This window comes from Tursiops truncatus, chromosome 3, assembly GCF_011762595.2.
Source record: "Tursiops truncatus isolate mTurTru1 chromosome 3, mTurTru1.mat.Y, whole genome shotgun sequence".
NCBI classification, from domain to species: Eukaryota; Metazoa; Chordata; class Mammalia; order Artiodactyla; family Delphinidae; genus Tursiops; species Tursiops truncatus.
Genome location: NC_047036.1, coordinates 86,189,354 through 86,207,829, shown reverse-complemented (window position 1 = coordinate 86,207,829; position 18,476 = coordinate 86,189,354). Strand labels below are relative to the sequence as shown.

Sequence of the window (18,476 nt, the reverse complement as noted above, 5' to 3'; positions counted from 1 at the left end):
GTAAAAAGTGACCCACACTACATTTTTTCTATTATTTTTGAAGCCTAAGAAAACCTATTTAATTGAACTATTCATTTAAAAAAATTTGAACTCTCTGAGTAAGAAGGAAACACAGACTATAATTTAAATATTCCTTGACCTCCTGCTTTCAAAGAGGTTAAAGCACACTAATATTAAGGTAAAAATCTATTTCCAAATAATTATAGTCCTTGGGCTTGTGAGAGGGTAATATATTGAAAGGCATTAACTATAATAGATATGTGATAACTGCCATTTGACTGACACTCAGGTACTACTTGAAGGACTTCTCCAAGGACGGAAGATTCTTTCTACCTCATAAAAACCTGGATGCCCCCAAAGGAGGAAAGAGTAAGTGTTCTTGAGAAGATATTTATTTGAATATGTTTTGAACAGGGAATTATAAGAGAAATAATTATACTATTAAAATCAAGTTCATATGATAAAAACAATAATATTTATAGGGCTTTTATAATTTGTCAGACATTTTAAACATATAAAAATTCCTTTAATTCTCCAAAGAACCATGTGATGTAATTTTACAAATAAAGAGACTAGGGCCTAGAAAGGTTAAAAAATTCCCAAAGGTTCTACCTCTAGTAAATGGTAAGGCTAAGATTAAAATACAGGCAATTGGACTGAACATAGTAAGTTATAAAAACTAAAGACAAATTTCTACTGAAAGTATTTTTCTTTTAAAATTTGGAATGTCTAACTGATATGTGAGAATATTATTTGAGTTCCTATTTTACCTCTTTTTAAATAAGTTCTCTCAATTATAAGAGGTGTTTATCTTGGTGATTAGGTTTTATTAATGGCATACAGGTAAAAACAATTCCAAATTATCATATATTTTGCCTCTTAAGAGTTGTGCAGTCATTAATAGAGAAGTACAAGAAGCCATTTGATAAACAGAGGCCTTTGTTCATAATATGTTATACATAAAATTTCTCTTAATTTGTCCTTGTGATTCATAAATAAATGAAACATTAGATGTAGGAAAGGCAGATTTTTATGTTTTATATTTAATAAAAACTATTTTAATTACTTAAGAAGAAATGTATCCTGACTGATATACTTAGCATAGTACTTACTATATAGAATTTGTTTAATGAATTAATTTTTAAATTAATTAGTAAATCTAAGATTGCCTAGATATAAAAATCACTATATTGTGTTTAAAAGTAAAGCTATGCTTTGGGACATTATAAGCTTTGGACAACTAGTCCTGATGTATTTCATATGAGGTAAAATAAATATTTTCAAGAATTAATTTTTACTCTACATTATATTTTAAATTTAATCTATGACATTCTCATTTTGCATACTGATTTTGTTTTACATTAACCAGTTATCTGTAACGTGGAAATACCTTTGGACTAAGAGAAGCAAAAAGAGTTTGATTCAATCATATGCATTATCATTTCAACAAATATGTGATAAAAAAGTAGGTCTCAAAGTACAATGCTTACCTTTACTAATTCAAAGAATGTGTTATTTAGAATATATATCCTAATGGAAGCTATTTGGGGAGAAATAAGTAGTATATATAGAAGGATAAATGAGACTTTTCAAAGGTTTATGGAAGGTAAAAATGATTTGTGAGATATTAATTCTGGGGAGACACAGACAAGGCAGACAGGTTTCTTGTCCTGAAGGAGTCCATTTTGTTAGAGGGTGACAATCAGTTAAAAGAAAAACAAAGTAGATTAAAATGACAAGATATTATGACAGTTATGAGAAAGGTAAGTGCCTTCTGTGGTAGGATAAAGAATGGCTCTGTGGACACGAGAAGATCTGTAAAATCAAAGCATCAAAAAGATAATGAGGTAGGATTTAATTGCTGGTACTTTCTTGTGTTTCTTTTGCATATGCGTAACATACTAAAGAATTTTTACAAGCTGCACGGTTATGAAAGAAAAAAAAAACAATGTGAATGTCTAATTGAAGGGGTTTTTAATAAACTTTGATAATGGTGCTTAATTTCCACCTATATTTACTTGTTTCCTCCTGTAAGAGCCCATGAATTCCCAGTTAGGGCAATGTTTTAGAAACTCAATATATTATGTAATGGACTACAAAGCTATAAATAACATCATAAATAAAACCAATCTAATTATATCACAACAGAGGCTAAGAATCCATTTGTAACCTACCAAAAGATCCAGCTGAAGATACATATGTTTTCCTTAAAATAATGAAGTATAGAATGTGTGAATTTTATTTCACAAGCAAGCCTGAGGTTTTGTGTATGTCAAACTAGGGAGAGGCTATATGTTTTCCGTGAAAAAGAAAAAGGATTACTTTTAATAAAATTAGAAGCAGAAAAGTTTCAAGCTTATTTCAGTCATGAATATGCCATAGCTAAATTAAAATCCACAGTTTTATATCTGGAATTCAAAAAGAGTGTTTCAAATTGGAGGAATTTCAGCTATTTGTTTAAACATGGATGTTAAATCACTCAGATTTTCTTGGATAACAAAACATAATGAAATATACATATGTCAGTCTGAGAATTTGTAACTATGTCTGTCCTGTTAATAACGGGAATACTTGATGACCTGGATTCCACTCACATGGAAAAAGAAAAGAAGCAATGAAAACTAGATTCATTGCTTGCCTACACTTTATGTAAATATGATTCACATTACTCAGAGCTTCAAACTCTATTACAAAGGGAAACTAGGATTTGAAGCTTTCTTGTAAGCAGTAACACAGAGAGCAGGGTTATATCTGGAAGTAGTAACCTGTGTGTTTCCTGTGTATTTCTCTTCTCATCTTCCAGCATTTCATTCGAACCCTAAGCCCTTTTCATCCTCTCTTTCATCATACATAGAACTGACAAGTAAATACTTAGAGAAAGCATTGGTGTAAGTGATAAACTGAAAGATTCTACCATGTACTTAGAGAGCAAGTTTTTCTCCACCCAAAGATAATTTTAGGTCTGTGGTAAATGGGAGGGAAGGGGAACTGGTGGCATAGGGGAGATGCAGATTTAAAGGAAGGAATAGAGAAGCAAGAGCCATTGGCATGAAAAAGGACAGAAGTTCCAGAATGTTGTTGATTCCGGATCCTCATCTATTCACAGCCTCTGGACCACTTGCCAGCTAGTAGTTTGAACCATTAAGTTCATCTGAATATGAATAGGTGGTCTTGGGCATTCTGTACTGCAGTGGGACATGAGAAAAACATTTTCCCAGTCCCATTCTATGGCGGAATTGAATAAAACTAGTTCTATTTATTTATAGGATTTATTTATTCATAGGATTTCCCTATAAGTTAGCTCAGTGTTGGGCCCTCTGGAATTTAATACATACCGTTGAAATGACTTGTTAGTTCCAAATATGTGTGGCCTTTCATTTTACAAAGTGTCATGTGTATTTTTTTTAATAGTTTAGTTTTCTAGATAGCCTGACATAGTACAGTCCTCTAGATGTTCTCCTCAATCCAAAAAAAGGGGACAGTCTTTTTAAAAATAAAATTATTTTTTTCCTGTAAATAAAAATCAGCAAGGGATTCTTAGGTATTATTTTCATGACATTCGCTATTGGTTTGTGACTTTCAGAATGTGAAGTATCAACTTTCAAAAAATCACATGAGAATACTACTTCAAAAGATGAGTTACTTGTTTTTCAGGTACTGTTACTGATATTCAAAACGGCAGTGTATTTATGTATGTTCAGCTCTTCTTCAGAGTAATGATGCTTATACTATCCTTCAGGGAAGTTAAGTAGGAGAATTTGTAAGTTTTATAATTGACTCTAAATTTCACTTTTAGAAGAATTTTACACTCAGTCATGTTTTATTTAACATCTCAGAATGGCAAGTGGATGAGTATTCCTGTATCACCAAGGTATCAATGAAGCATTAATTTATAGCAACATGCAGAGAGGTGGAAAAAAACCTTTGACAGACTTTAGGTAGTAGGAAGTGAAGAATAAATTTTACAAGAATTTAAATATCACACAGAATTTAGTTTGCAGTTATTATCCCAAGATAACTTCAGTATAGGAAAATAACTTTTCCAAGTCTTTCTCTATATAAGAAATCTGGTGTTATATATAGGTAAGATCCTCTGGAAACAATATGCTGCATGGCCCCAAATCAAAATAAATAATCACAGTCTCTGATTGGGTAATCTCACTTATGGAAATTTGATTTAAGGGAACAATTATCAACAATATAATGCTATACACTCAGAAAAGTTTGGTAAAATTTTAATTCATAAAATTAAAAAAGTGAAAATCTTATGTCTAAGGAGGTTTTAAAGGTTATAATACATCGGCTAAAAGGAATGTTATGTAGATATTAAAAATTATAAATATGAAGGAGAAACGAAAATTTTCATGCAAAAAGCACAGAATTAGACTTTTTAAAATGGCTATTTATAACATGTTACACAAAGTCAAAGTGTTATAGAAAGAAAAAAACAGTTATTTGATTAGAGCCGGCAAAACTGTATAGAATGTGAATTGTATTGAATATATTGTACTGTGTTGAATACATATGATTAGGGGTTGAAACAAGTTCATATCAATTTTACCCCTTGACGAAGTAAGTCTAGCGGTAGTGTTAGAATCACATTATTATTCATATCTTATTTTTTCAAAATTACTTTAATGTTTTTGTATTGTTATTGAAAATGTTATTTTTAAATAAATAGGAATTATAAGTTAAATATATCAAACCATTATATAAATTAAATATTACAATATTTAACCATTACCTTTATCCTCTATCCATCTAAGAAAGAAAAATCACAATTTTATATATCTGGCTCAATTTTTTTTTTCTTAATTAGGCTAGGCATACAGTAGGAAACTGATAAAGATCTTGTTGACAAATGAAAATCGCTAGGAATTAAAATTAGCCTGCTTATGCTAATCAATACTTGGAAGACATTGAGGCATGCACATTCATTAGAAAATCATTACTGCACATAAAAGATGTATTTGAAGCCACACTAATGTAAAACTTTAAAAGATATGTTTAGTGCAAGTCTTAATAGGTGAAGAGTGATAAGGAAGGAGTCATTAGTGCAGTGTTTGTAAAGTGCAGTAAATGGACCATTGCAATTCTCTGTGTTCTCTCATGATTTTCTGCAGATATAGCTGCTGCTGCTGTTTGTAGTGGCATGAGGAAGGGGAGAGAAGAAAAAATTTTCTTTATGTTTCCCAAATTGGAAATGTGGAATTTATATTCCATTCAGATTTTAATTCAATCTTGTTCTATTCTTAATCTCTACATTGTTAAGGTTTTCCCATGAACTACAGAATCACATTGTTGAGTTTGTCTCTATTATCAGCCTTTGAACAAGGCTCAGTGATTTTGGTCCAAGTGTTTCACATCATTTTCTTTTTATTGTTTATGTTTAATAATTTATCATATATCACCTTTTACTGCTATTACTCTAATTTAAGATATGAATCAATGGCTAAAAAATAGTTTATTTAAAGTGTGGGGATAAACAAAGTACTGTGAAAAGCACATTCAGAATGATGTATGTAGGAAGTGAGTGCACACATAGAAAGTGCAGACCATGTGCTGAGAAAACTCTAATTTCACAGAAGTGGCCATCAAAGGAAATTTTTAAAAATCGGAAGTTTAAGGCTGAATATTTTAAAACTGGATGTTACTGGACAATTTCATTGTGTCTTAAAAATGTATCTCAAAGAGTAACAAAACCACTAGAGATTTTTCATCATTTTCTGTGAAACACAAATGACTTCTCTGGAATGCAGTTGATATTTATACAACAAACATCAAATTTTTTTCTAGTGTATAGATTGACATATTCTATATTTGTAAGGAGGTCTTATTTATTTTTACAATATTATTCCAAGTTATTGCTATTAATTTTGTGATCATGCTTTTTATTGTACAAGTGATTGATTAGTCATTAAATATGAGGAAGAAAACAAATGTACAGAAGCTTCATGTACATTTTTATTCCTTAGAAGGAAAGGAGGTTTAAAAATCACATTTTTGGCAGAAAAATATATAAAACCAATTTTAAGTTTGTTACAAATAATACACTCATAAAAATACAGAAGTAGCTATTAGAAAATATTTTTTTCATAAATGCAATATTGATAGTTATTAAATCAATGATATATAATGGGAAAAACATTTACTGTATATGAACCTATCATCTATTTATTTTAGATTATTATCAGTACACAGTATGTTTACACATGTATGTGCACACAAAGCATATCTATGTATCATATATATATACATATATGCATGTTTATGTATATCTATATTTGAAGGAGAAGTGCTCTGCTTATTAATGAAATTATATGCATTATAAGAAAAGGCTTCTCATTTTATAATCTATGCAGTAAATTGGAAGAGGATAAAAAATGAGAAAGTTGTATGAGTAGCAAGAAAGTGTTTAAGTGTATAGGTAGGAATTTTCAGTATTTTCAGTGATTTTGCCTAAGATAACTAAACCCTACCACCCATATCATCTGATAGTTATTACCCTATCAGTCAATTATTTGCCAATTCATGCTAAACTTCTCCAAAAATGGTGATATTTACTCTCCTTATTTTCTCACCTGATACTTATTTCTCATCTACTCCAATTTGACTTCAAGCACAGTATTGCCTCTGAAATAATTCTTGATAATGGCCATGGGGGGCATGTTTAGCAAACAGGAAGAAGCTGCATTGGAATCTCTGATTAATTTAGTGATGAGTCAGAAAAACAGAGTGACTAGGAGCCCTTCAACTTATGCAACTGACTTTCATTTCCCCAAAAAATGCTTCCTAAGGAAGTCTTTTACTTTCATTTTGATGCCTTTCTGACTGCCAGGCCTGCTTTTTCTTTTTTTTTTTTAACAGCTTTATTGGAGTATAATTGCTTTACAATGGTGTGTTACTTTCTGCTTTATAACAAAGTGAATCAGTTATACATATACATATTTCCCATATCTCTTCCCTCTTGCGTCTCCCTCCCTCCCACCCTCTCTATCCCACCCCTCTAGGTGGTCACAAACCACCTAGCTGATCTCCCTGTGCTATGTGGCTGCTTCCCACTAGCTATCTATTTTATGTTTGGTAGTGTATATATGTCCATGCCACTCTCTCACTTTGTCACAGCTTACCCTTCCCTGCTTTTGATTCAGTATTTAAAGATAAAAGTATATTACCTTAATCATCAGACACAAATGAAGAATGAAAGCAAGGATTCCATTTCTTGTATTTTCCTTTCTAGAAGATCCAGGCAACTGCTAATCATTGTTTCAAGGAAAGAAAGAAAGAAAGAAAGGGGGGGGGGAAGGAAGAAAAGAAAAAGAGAGAGAGAGAAAGGAAAGAAAGAAAGGAGGGAGGGAAGAAAGAAAAAAAGAAAGAAAAGGAAGGAAGAAAGAAAAAAAGAAAGAAAAGGAAGGAAGAAAGAAAAGAGAGAAAGAAAGAAAGAACGAAACGGGGGAAGGAAGGAAGAAAGAGAGAAAGACGGAGGGAGGGAGGAAGAAGGAAGGAAGAGGAAAAGGAAAAAAAGGAAAAATAGGCCTAGTTTTATCTGGTTTATTATAACTATCTCTTGATTTGCATCTCATAGTTAACATAGATGTCAGGTAAAATCTGTTTGGCTTCATATATTATATTATGAACTATCCCTCCTTTATTGGTTAATTTAGAAATTCACTGAAATATCTACAAATGAGGCTGTATATCTCAGTGATAACAGTTCTAAACTGCATTTGGCACGTAATCTGCTTACTATCACTTCTTGGCATAGTAGTAATTCTTTAAAGTGACTTTAATTTCAGAAATGCTCTGTGGATTGTAAAATTTTAAAAGCACTGGCTACCACCAGCAGAATGGCTTTTGGATAAGTGGATAATTATAACCTTTCTAAGAACTAAATTAATTAGCTGCCCTGCTTTCCTAAGGAGAAAGCTTTGTACTTTGCACATAAGGATCCCTCATGTTGCCACCTTACAATCACACCCACTTCAATCCAACACCACCTTCTTCTTATCTCTAACCCTTGGCAACAACTAATATGTTCTCTCTAAAATTTTGTCTTTTTACAGTACTGTATTAAAGAATAATACAGTATGTATTATTAGAGATTGGCTGTTTTCACTCAACATAATTCCCCAGGGATTCATCTACTTTGTTGTTATTTATTATTATTATTTTTGTTCAGTATTCAATGATCTGTATGAACCATGGTTTAACCATTCACATTTATTCACTATTCATTATTTGTATATAATAATTTCATCAGCAAATAATGTCATTTTTCCTTTTTTATTATTATACTAATTATTTATTTTTGAATGCTTTAATGCATTGGCCTGAACCTTCAGTATAATATTAGATAGAAGTCTTGAAAGCAAGTATTGTGTAGGTTTTTGGTAGATGCTATATATTATATCAAGGAAGTTCCTTTTTCTTCCTGATATGCAAAGAGGATTTCTTTTAAATCGTGATTGCATGCTGAAATGTTTTTAATGCTTTCCTTCATCTATTGGGATGAACATATGATTTTTATCCCTTTTTTGGTTAATATCTTCAATTGTGTCTTGCATTCCTGGAATAAGTGTCACTTAGTCATGATGTAATATACTTTTGATATTTCCCAGACTTGATTTTCTGTCTTGTTTTTAGAATTTTTACACTTACATTAATAAAGAGAATTTTGTCATCTTGTAAAGTTCTTATTATGATTATTATTAAGGATATGAAGTCTCATATAGTTGGAAAATATTCCCTCTTTCTTTATTCTCTGGAAAACTTTATGTGAGATTGGTGATATTTCTTCCTTGTATGTTTTGAAGAATTCATCTCCAAAATGATTTAAGCCTGCAGTTTTCTTTGTGTGAAGTTTTTAGTAATGGATTCAGTTTTAAAAGAGATGTAGTAGTATTTAGATCTTTTATTTTCTTTTGTGCCTTAAATATTATTGTTGTTATATTTGTTAATTATGCATATATTTAAAAATATAATGCATTGGTATTTCTGGTTTGTACTCTCAGTATGTGTTTATATGTATCATATTTTTACTCTTTTAATTGTTCATCATTTCAACTTGTATATTCAGAAGGGGTCATTATTGGCCTTTGAAGTTCAATATAAATTTTAGAATTTGTTTTGCCCTCTCTTCTTCTCAAAAACACAAATTTGGCTGGAATTTTTATTGGAGCAGTGTTTACTCTAAAGATCAATTTGGGGGATAATTTATATAATATTCCATGAAATATTTATGTCTCCTTTAGTTTGCAATAGTTTTAGTTTTCCTTATACATCTTCTGTATACCATTTATATATTCCTTTCTATGTATTTGATATTATTGATATTATTGTTCATGGAAATATTTTAAAATTTCATCTTTATTATGTTTCTGCTATTGTACAGGTATGCAAATACTGCACTTTAACCCTGTATAATCTGTTTACTCAGTAAATTCTCTTTTGAATTTTAGTATTTTTTTGTATATTCTTTTGTTTTCTACATATACACGTATGTGGTCTACAGTAGAAGCAGATAACTCACCCTTCCAGCATTGTGTTTCCTTAAGTCCCTCACCCAACTCTACAAGATTATGAACTACATTTTTTTTCTTTCAGGTTATTGCAGTTCATAGGTTTAGCAAGTATTTTACCACTACGTAATGGTGGGTCACTCTGACTCTAGCGTTTTATAAGTTTATTCACTGTACAACACCCTGCCCTAAAGACACTGCTACATATTCAGGGTTCTGTTATGTGAATAACTTTCACCTATGTATCAATTTCTGTATTAGTCATCTATTGTCACCCTAATACTACGTAGCACACACCATAAACATCTCAGCAGCATACCTTAAGCAAGATTCCTTTAGGGCTTTTGGGTATGTGTATTGGCTGTGGAATTGGCTAGACTAATTTGAAATACTCCAAATATTCCAATCTCAGGCCCAAGGATATCGGCTACTTCGAATATGTTCTGATCTTGATTAGCGTCAAAAACTCCCCAAAAAGATAACGGAAACTTTCAAAATCTCTTAAGACATTGTCTTGAAACTGTCTCACTGTCACTTCTACCCTAATCCCACAGATCAAAGTAAGTTATATGGTCAAGAAAAACAGCAACAGGGATGTGAAGTATATGTTCCCCCTGTTCCATACAGCTTCATGATTTGGAAAATGTCTTGAGGAGACTAGCTTTATGTTTGAGATTGGAAAGGTTTCCAAATTCTTTACTAAAGTCTTACAAAACCACCTAAATTTTGGCCTTTGTCTTTTTGCATATTGGCACTCCTAATGGGCAAAACACTGATTCTTAGCTTCCTGCCTATTCCTAGAATCAGTAGATACCCCCAGAGAAAAATCAGCTATAAACAGTCTGCTCCATGGTTCTCCTGGAATCTTATGTCTTCTAACTCTCATTGCTTCAGTAGCTCCCTGATGTCTTTTAACAGTTTGTATTTCTTAATCTATATTTTCTATTTTTGTTTTTTGGCAATAGCTACTCCCTCCCTTCTAGAATTGTTTTTTAAATAAATAAATATTCGTGTTATAATTTAAACTCTTAGAAATCTGATATGCTTGCTTTTTAACCCTATAGATATCATCACCGTTTTGAGGTTTAGTGTATCACTCCCATTCTTGTTATTAAGAGACAATTTTCCACAGCATCTCTGCATATCTTGTATAAGCTTTTGTTCCCTACTATCTTTTCAAGAAGGTTTCTATAATGAACAACCTTAGAAAATATAGATAATCCCCTTCCAGGGCATAGAACAGATTTATCTGCTGTCCAGTAATAAAAATAATGTCTCCTTCTGGGGAAAATGTTGGGTGGGTTTACTAGCTTCCCAAGATCTAAGTTTCTTAGCTGTGAGGGAGATTCATTGTGTGACTACTGTTCATCTCCATTGGAACTTTTGGGCTGGAGAAATCAAGGTGAACATGAATTTCAAGCTATCTGCTTGAGTATTATGTCTTCTAGCATCCATGAAACTGTGACATGATAAATTGTTAACTTGTAGGAAGAGTAAAATCACAAACCCCCTCACTGTTCTTGATATCAGTTTTACACTTTATTACATATGGATGTGTCTAATTTTTTGTGTATCTTAAAATTTAAATAAAGGATATCATTTCCAAGACAATATTGCCAGTTTGATGCATGTCTAGTTATATTTTCTTGTTGGTTAAACACACATTACCCTGATTAGAAATGGAGTGAAACAACTTTTTATATATTTAATGCTTTTATGATTAGTCATCTTTAAATTGCCTGTTTATATATATTTTGCCCATTTTCTTTCATTTTACTTTCCTTTTTTAAAGTTTATTTGTAGGAGTTAGTTTTTTGTCCATAGTATTAAAAACTACAAACTATCTTTGTCAGTAATATTTTCTACCAATATCATCTCCCAGCCAATATCTTGCAGTTAACTATTTTATGATTTCCTTTTAAAGAAATGTATGTATTGAATTTATCAATTGATTGATTTATCAAATTATAAATTATTATTTATCAGTTTTTAAAATTTATCAGCATATATCTATTTTATGGTTTGTGCCTTTTATATCTTATTTAAGCAACTTGTGCTTAATATGTTGTTTTATATTTTAATTTAAAATATTGAATATTTGATTTTTCAACTAATAATTTTTAAAAAGAAAATTTGTTTTATATAATTTCTTTTCATATTAGTAGTAATTGTGTAATTTTAATCTTTTATGTTTATATTTGGAAACAATATGAAAATTAAGGAATAAACAATTGAATAGTAAATATTTTTTAAACCACTGCTATTATGAAATAGGTCTCTATAATTATGTAGATTTCTTTCAGTGTTCTCTATTCTATTCAATCAGTCTGCCTCCACCAATATACAGCTTCTTAGCTTCTATGACTCTAAAATATGGCTTAATATCTTATATATTTCTATGGTTAAATATTCCTCTTTTTCTGCTATACTAGCTTCTTCATAAATTTATTACCCACGCATGGCTCTATGATTTATTTTGATTTTTATGATCATCTTGCCAAGATATCAAACACTCTCAGAATCTTAATTAGAAACACATTATATATTTATACACAAAATACATGTCTGTGTGTGTATATATATATATATATATATATACACACACATATATATGTAATAAGAGTAAGTTATTGTTAAAATAGTTCTTTCTTCCAGCTATGAACATGGCATATTGCTCTTTTATTATTTTTTAAGTGTTTAATTTCTTTTAATGAAAAAATCACTGTTATTAACTTGTATTCCTGGGGAATCATGAAGGATATTGTTAATATTTGTTTATCTCAAGTATAGCATTGGTTTTCAAATACATATATAAGTTTTTTAATACTTACATATGTCATTCATGCATTTTGTAATATGAAAGAACATACACAAATAGTTAAAGAGGCTGAGAGTGGAAGATAATTTGGTAACCATGATTTTTGTACATACAAAATCAGTCATTTGAATCATTTGCTCTTTTATAATGGGCATGTGATGTTGCTTTCAGAAAAAAATAATAAAGATTACAGAGAGAAAAAGTTCTTGCAATAAATTCTTAGAATTTTTTCATTAATTTCTTACCCATGGAACCCTCTTGCACTGTTGGTGGGAATGTAAATTAATACAGCCATTATGGAGAACAGTATGGAGGTTCCTTATAAAACTAAAAAGAGAACTACCATATGACCCAGCAATACCACTACTGGGCATATACCCTGAGAAAACCATAATTCAAAAAGAGACATGTACCACAATGTTCATTGCAGGTGTATTTACAATAGCCCAGACATGGAAGCAGCCTAAGTGTCCATTGACAGATGAATGGATAAAGAAGATGTGGTACATACATACAATGGAATATTACTCAGCTATAAAAAGGAGCAAAATTGGGTCATTTGTAGTGAGGTGGATGGACCTAGAGTCTGTCACACAGAGTGAAGTAAGTCAGAAAGAGTAAAACAAATACCGTATGCTAACACATATATATGCATCTAAAAAAAAAAAAATGGTTCCGATGAAACTATGGGCACGACAGGAATAAAGACGCAGATGTAGAGAATGGACTTGAGGATATGGGGAGGGGGAAGGGTAAACTGGGATGAAGTGAGAGAGTGACATGGACATATATACACTGCCAAATGTAAAATAGATAGCTCGTAGGAAGGAGCTGCATAGCACAGGGAGATCAGCTCGCTGCTTTATGACCACCTAGAGGGGTGGGAGAGGGAGGGTGGGAGAGAGGCCAAAGGGGGAGGGATATGGGGATATATGTATACATATAGCTGATTCACTTTGTTATACAGCAGAAACTAACACAACATTGTAAAGCAAGTAGACTGCAATAAAGATGTTAAAAAAAAAATTCTTACCCATGTTTTAAGTTTAGCCCAAGAACCTTATATTTTATTTGTTAATACCAAAAAATTTTTAAAATCAATTTCCTATTTGCCAATTACTAGTATACAAGTGGACTTTTAATTATGTGTACTGATTGTACATCCAAAACAATGGCTAAACTCTCTAATTTGTTCTAATACATTAAGAAAAAGTTCTGGAATTTTATATAGACAACCACATCACTGCAAATACAGAAACATGTGTTCCTTCTATTTTATCTATCTATCTATCTATCTAATCTAGTCATTGGCTAGAAGTTCAAATGTAATTTTTGTTTCACTAAATTTGAACATCTTGTTTTCACAATGTCAAGTGAAATGCAATATCTATCTTTTTTTAAAACTGTTTATTTTTTTGGCTGCATTGGGTCTTAGTTGCTGTGTGCGGGCTTTCTCTAGTGTGGTGAACAGGGGCTACTGTTCGTTGTGGTGTGTGGGCTTCTCATTGTGGTGGCTTCTCTTGTGGAGCACGGGCTCTAGGCGCATGGGCTTCGGTAGTTTTGGCACGTGGGCTCAGTAGTTCTGGCTGGTGGGCTGTAGAGCACAGGTTCAGTAGTTGTGGCACATGGGCTTAGTTGCTCTGCAGGATGTGGTATCTTCCCAGACCAGGGCTCGAGCCCATGTCCCCTGCATTGGCAGGCAGCTTTTTAACCACTGCACCACCAGGGAAGTACAATATATTTTTTAAAGAAATATATTTTCTGCAAGCTTTGTCTTGTAGATTGACTTGATTTCTCTAATGTAAGATATGGGCAATGTTTAATGTGTTTTCGTTTTGGATATATATTTAACTGAAAAAGAAATCTAGATTCTCTTGGCTTTTTCTCCCCTCCCTCAGCTTTCTCAGCATATTATCCCCCGTTTTCTGGAAATTATTATTATTGATGAAAAGTCTAGGATCATTCTCATTGCTTTTCCCTTTGTAGAAAATTTTTTGCTATTTTTTAGGTTTTGCTTTTTGTCTTTACATGTTCTGTCATTTTATCACTTAGTTGAAGCTCCATTGTGCCTCTTATCTAAAGACTCATATCTTTCTGCAACCCTGCAACTGTTTCAGCCATTATCACACTATATATTGTTTTTTCCACTTTTTTCTTCTCTTATGACCTCATTAGAAGTACAATGGCCTGTCTTATTTTATATTCCATATCTTTTAACCTCTTTCATGTTTTCCATCACTTTAATTCTATGTTTACATTCTGTTTCCCTTAATTCTACCTTCCATATTTCAAACTCCAATAGCCTAATCTGTTATTTAATCTGTCATATGTTACATTGAATGATTATATTGAATTTTAGTTCTATTTGATTTTTCCCAAATATCCACATTTATTCTATGCTTATTTCCTGAGTCCCTAACTATCTTATGTGTTATTTTAAATATACATATTTCATATTTTTCAGATTATCTGAGGTTCTCTGGGTGCATTGGATTTATTTATTTTTACTGAAGTATAGTTGATTTATAATGTGTTAGTTTCAGGTGTAGAGCAAAGTGATTCAGTTATATATGTATAAATATTCTTTTATATATATATTCTTTTTCAGATTATTTTCCCTTATAGGTTATTACAAAATATTGAGTATAGTTCCTTGTTCTATACAGTATAGGTCCTTGTTGGTTATCTATTTTATATATGGTAGTGTGTATACGTTGATCCCAAACTCCTAATTTATCCCTCCCCCCCTTTCCCCTTTGGTAACCGTAAGTTTGTTTTCTATGTCTGTGGGTCTATTTCTGTTTTGTATATAAGTTCATTTGTATCTTTTTTTTTTCATTTTTTCTTTACATTCCACATATAAGCAGTATCATATGACATTTGTCTTTCTTTGTCTAACTTAATTCACTTAGTATGATAATCTCTAGTTCCATCCATATTGCTGTAAATGGCATTATTTCATTCTTTTATGACTGAATATTTAATTGTATATATGTACCACATCTTCTTTATCCATTCCTCTGTCAGTGGACCTTTAGGTTGCTTCCATGTCTTGGCTATTGTAAATAGTGCTTCAATGAACATTGAGGTGTATGTATCTTTTCGAATTATGGTTTTCTCCAGATACATGCCCAGGGGTGGGATTGCAGGATCATATGGTAGCTCTATTTTTAGCTTTTTAAGGAACCTCCATACTGTTCTCCATAGTGGCTGTACCAATTTACATTTCCACCAACAGTGTAGGAGGGTTCCTCTTTCTCCACACCCTCTCCAGCATTTATTATGCGTAGACTTCTGATGATGGCCATTCTGACTGGTGTGAGTTGATACCTCATTGTAGTTTTGATTGCATTTCTCTAACAAATAGCGATGTTGAGCATTTTTCCATGTGCCTTTTAGCCATCTGTATGTCTTTGGAGAAATGCCTGTTGGGTGCATTGGATTTATAAACTCTCATGTAGAAATTTTCTCATGTAGAAAGTTTCCCCTTGTTCGTTTCATAATTTTTTATTGCAATACCATTTTCAGTGGTGGTATTTTTGTCTGTGGGATTTTGATGTGCTTCAGTTATGAAAGTGATCTTGCAGAGAAGGGTTTCTGACATTTCTTTGTTGGCCTACATGTGTCTATGAAACTGTTCAATTTTTTTGTTTATTTCTTTGTTTTTTGTTTTCTCACTTTCCAGATATTTAGAGTTCATAAACCACAACCTAGGGTGGCTCAGGCATGGGATTTAAATTTTTCAAAGATGGCTGTTTTTTCCTCCTTTCCCATAGATTTATCAGGCATCCATTTCATTTTGAGCTTTGTGCTGCATAGATACTTCCAATCTCCTTTCACCCACCCAGTGGTTGTGTTTTCTATTCTAGTGTGCTTGTCAGAATCCTAGCCTCAGCAGTTAGGACATATATCTGAGAACAGAATACCATGGACTGTCCCGATATCAATTTGAACTTAATTCTCTGCTTTAATTTCTCAAAACTTACTTGTTTATTTTCAAGTCTAGTTATATATATATATATATATATATATATATATATATATATATATATATTTTAATTGTGTATGGGTGCTAGTGTGATGTTGGGGTGGAAGGGGGAAAAGTACATAGCAGTTTAGTTTTTTATATTGCTAGAAGCCTCCAAAAGTGATTTTTGTATGCAAATCTCTAAATGTCTCATCTACTTGAACAATGCTTTTAAATATTTTAGTGATTATACTTGACTATTATAAATAATAGTCCACTAGAGTAAAGCATTTTGAGAGCAGAAACGAAAGCTCATTTAAATTTTTACCCTAATTATATTTTAAACAAATGTATGGCTAAACAGTATTTGTTGAATTAAAATTTATATAGAATACATGTAGATTTGTTCTGAAATAAAGTGTCCTGAAGAAGGAATGTAGATAAAGAAATTTCCTAACATTCTCATAAAAACATTCTCTACGTCTGTCATAGGTTCCTACTTAATTAAAAGGACCTGAGATACTTTAAAATAAAAACATACCATAAGTGATTATTTGCAAATGTTGAATGTGCTTTTCTTCACTCTAGGTAACTGAATAAAATCTTTAAGATATTTAAGTTGGCAATGTCTCAAGTAAAACAGTGACTTTCAGTAAACCAGTAAAATAGTTCTGGCTACTAGAGAAGTATATTTCCATTTATTATAAAGACAAGTTCTAACTTACCAATTTTAAATCAACTTTTTTTTTTTTTTTTTTTTTTTTTTTTTTGCGGTACGCGGGCCTCTCACTGTTGTGGCGTCTCCCATTGCGGTGCACAGGCTCCGGACGCGCAGGCTCAGCGGCCATGGCTCACGGGCCCAGGCGCTCCGCGGCATGTGGTATCTTCCCGGACCAGGGCACGAACTCGTGTCCTTTGCATCGGCAGGCGGACTCTCAACCACTGCGCCACCAGGGAAGCCCCAACAGTTTCTTTTTAAGAAAATATTTCACTCCTTCAGTGGGATAGATACTGTTGAGTATATATTTTCAGGAGAGATTAAGGGAAATTTTGTTAATTGAAATGTTTTTCATTTTATTTCTTACATATGCTGTCAGGTAGACTTTCCTTGCCTGAATTGCAATCAAGTAATAATTCATCAGATACCAGCAGTTTCCTTAGAGTGAGTAGCGATATAAAAAAGAAAGAAGTTCTCATTTTGAAAGAGTTTGACCTTTTATTAAATATGTAAAGGCAAAGGGAGTTAAACACTCTTTAACATATTTCACAGGCCCCAGTTAAGAAAGGCTGTAATTATTATTACAGAACAAACTGAGTCAATTAGTCTTCTGGAACTTATGCTTTACCATCCTTAGCAACCTTCTCAGCCTACTGTTAAAAGCACTGAGCTGTGGATCTCTGTAACACTGTCAGCATTTGATTTAGTTTACAAAGAGAAATGAATTACAGCCATCTCCTAGAGAGTGAAATTGCATTGTAACGTGATGAAGTTGTCTGACTAGAAGGTAAATGAGAAGAAAAAAACTCAGACCTCTTAATATCTTCCACCATCTTCATAAATGTACTGATGAAAAGGAAGCAAGGGGACAAAAGACCTAATTATAAAAATATAGCTCTATTATCTGTGCTGGAAACCAAATCTCTTAAAAAAATTGCTTCCATGTATTTTATACAATTTGTACTACATACTACTTCATATCCTAAACACATACATTTTTAAAAAGAATAAACATTTTAAGGAAGAAACCATGATTTATATATTTGAGTGAGCAGTATTAATTTTTAGCACTGGTTAAGGTGTGATTTTAAAATAATGTGGTTGTTTTTATAGGCTTCACATGGAATCCATTCTAACTTCTCTATTATTCTCAACTAGCATAACTTAGTTATGATCAATAATTTATATCATGTTTTAATGTTTAAGCTAGTGGAGAAAATATTGCTTATTTTTATTACCACTGGAAACTAGTTAGCAACAGCTGTCTTCATTCAAAGACCAGCTATTCATTAAAGCAATAGTTCTCAGAAATTTGCATCACCTGGTGGGCTTGATAAACCAGAGATTGCTGGCCCCCAGTCCCAGAGTTTCTGATTCAGTAGATCTGAGGTAGAGAAAGAGAATTTTCATTTTTAACAAGTTCCCTGGTGATGTTCTTGCTGCTGGTCCTGGGAT

At 32.1% G+C, this 18,476-nt stretch overlaps 1 long non-coding RNA gene across 1 annotated transcript in view; it reads left to right on the top strand.

Annotated features, from left to right (window-relative positions):
* The first annotated feature begins 287 nt into the window (after positions 1–287).
* Positions 288–18,476, top strand: part of LOC141278203 (uncharacterized) — a 41,034-nt gene continuing 22,845 nt past the window's right edge. Inside the window, exons 1-2 of the long non-coding RNA XR_012330550.1 lie at positions 288–369; positions 3,584–3,654. This is a non-coding gene — a long non-coding RNA (uncharacterized lncRNA). The remainder of the gene's footprint in view (positions 370–3,583; positions 3,655–18,476) is intronic.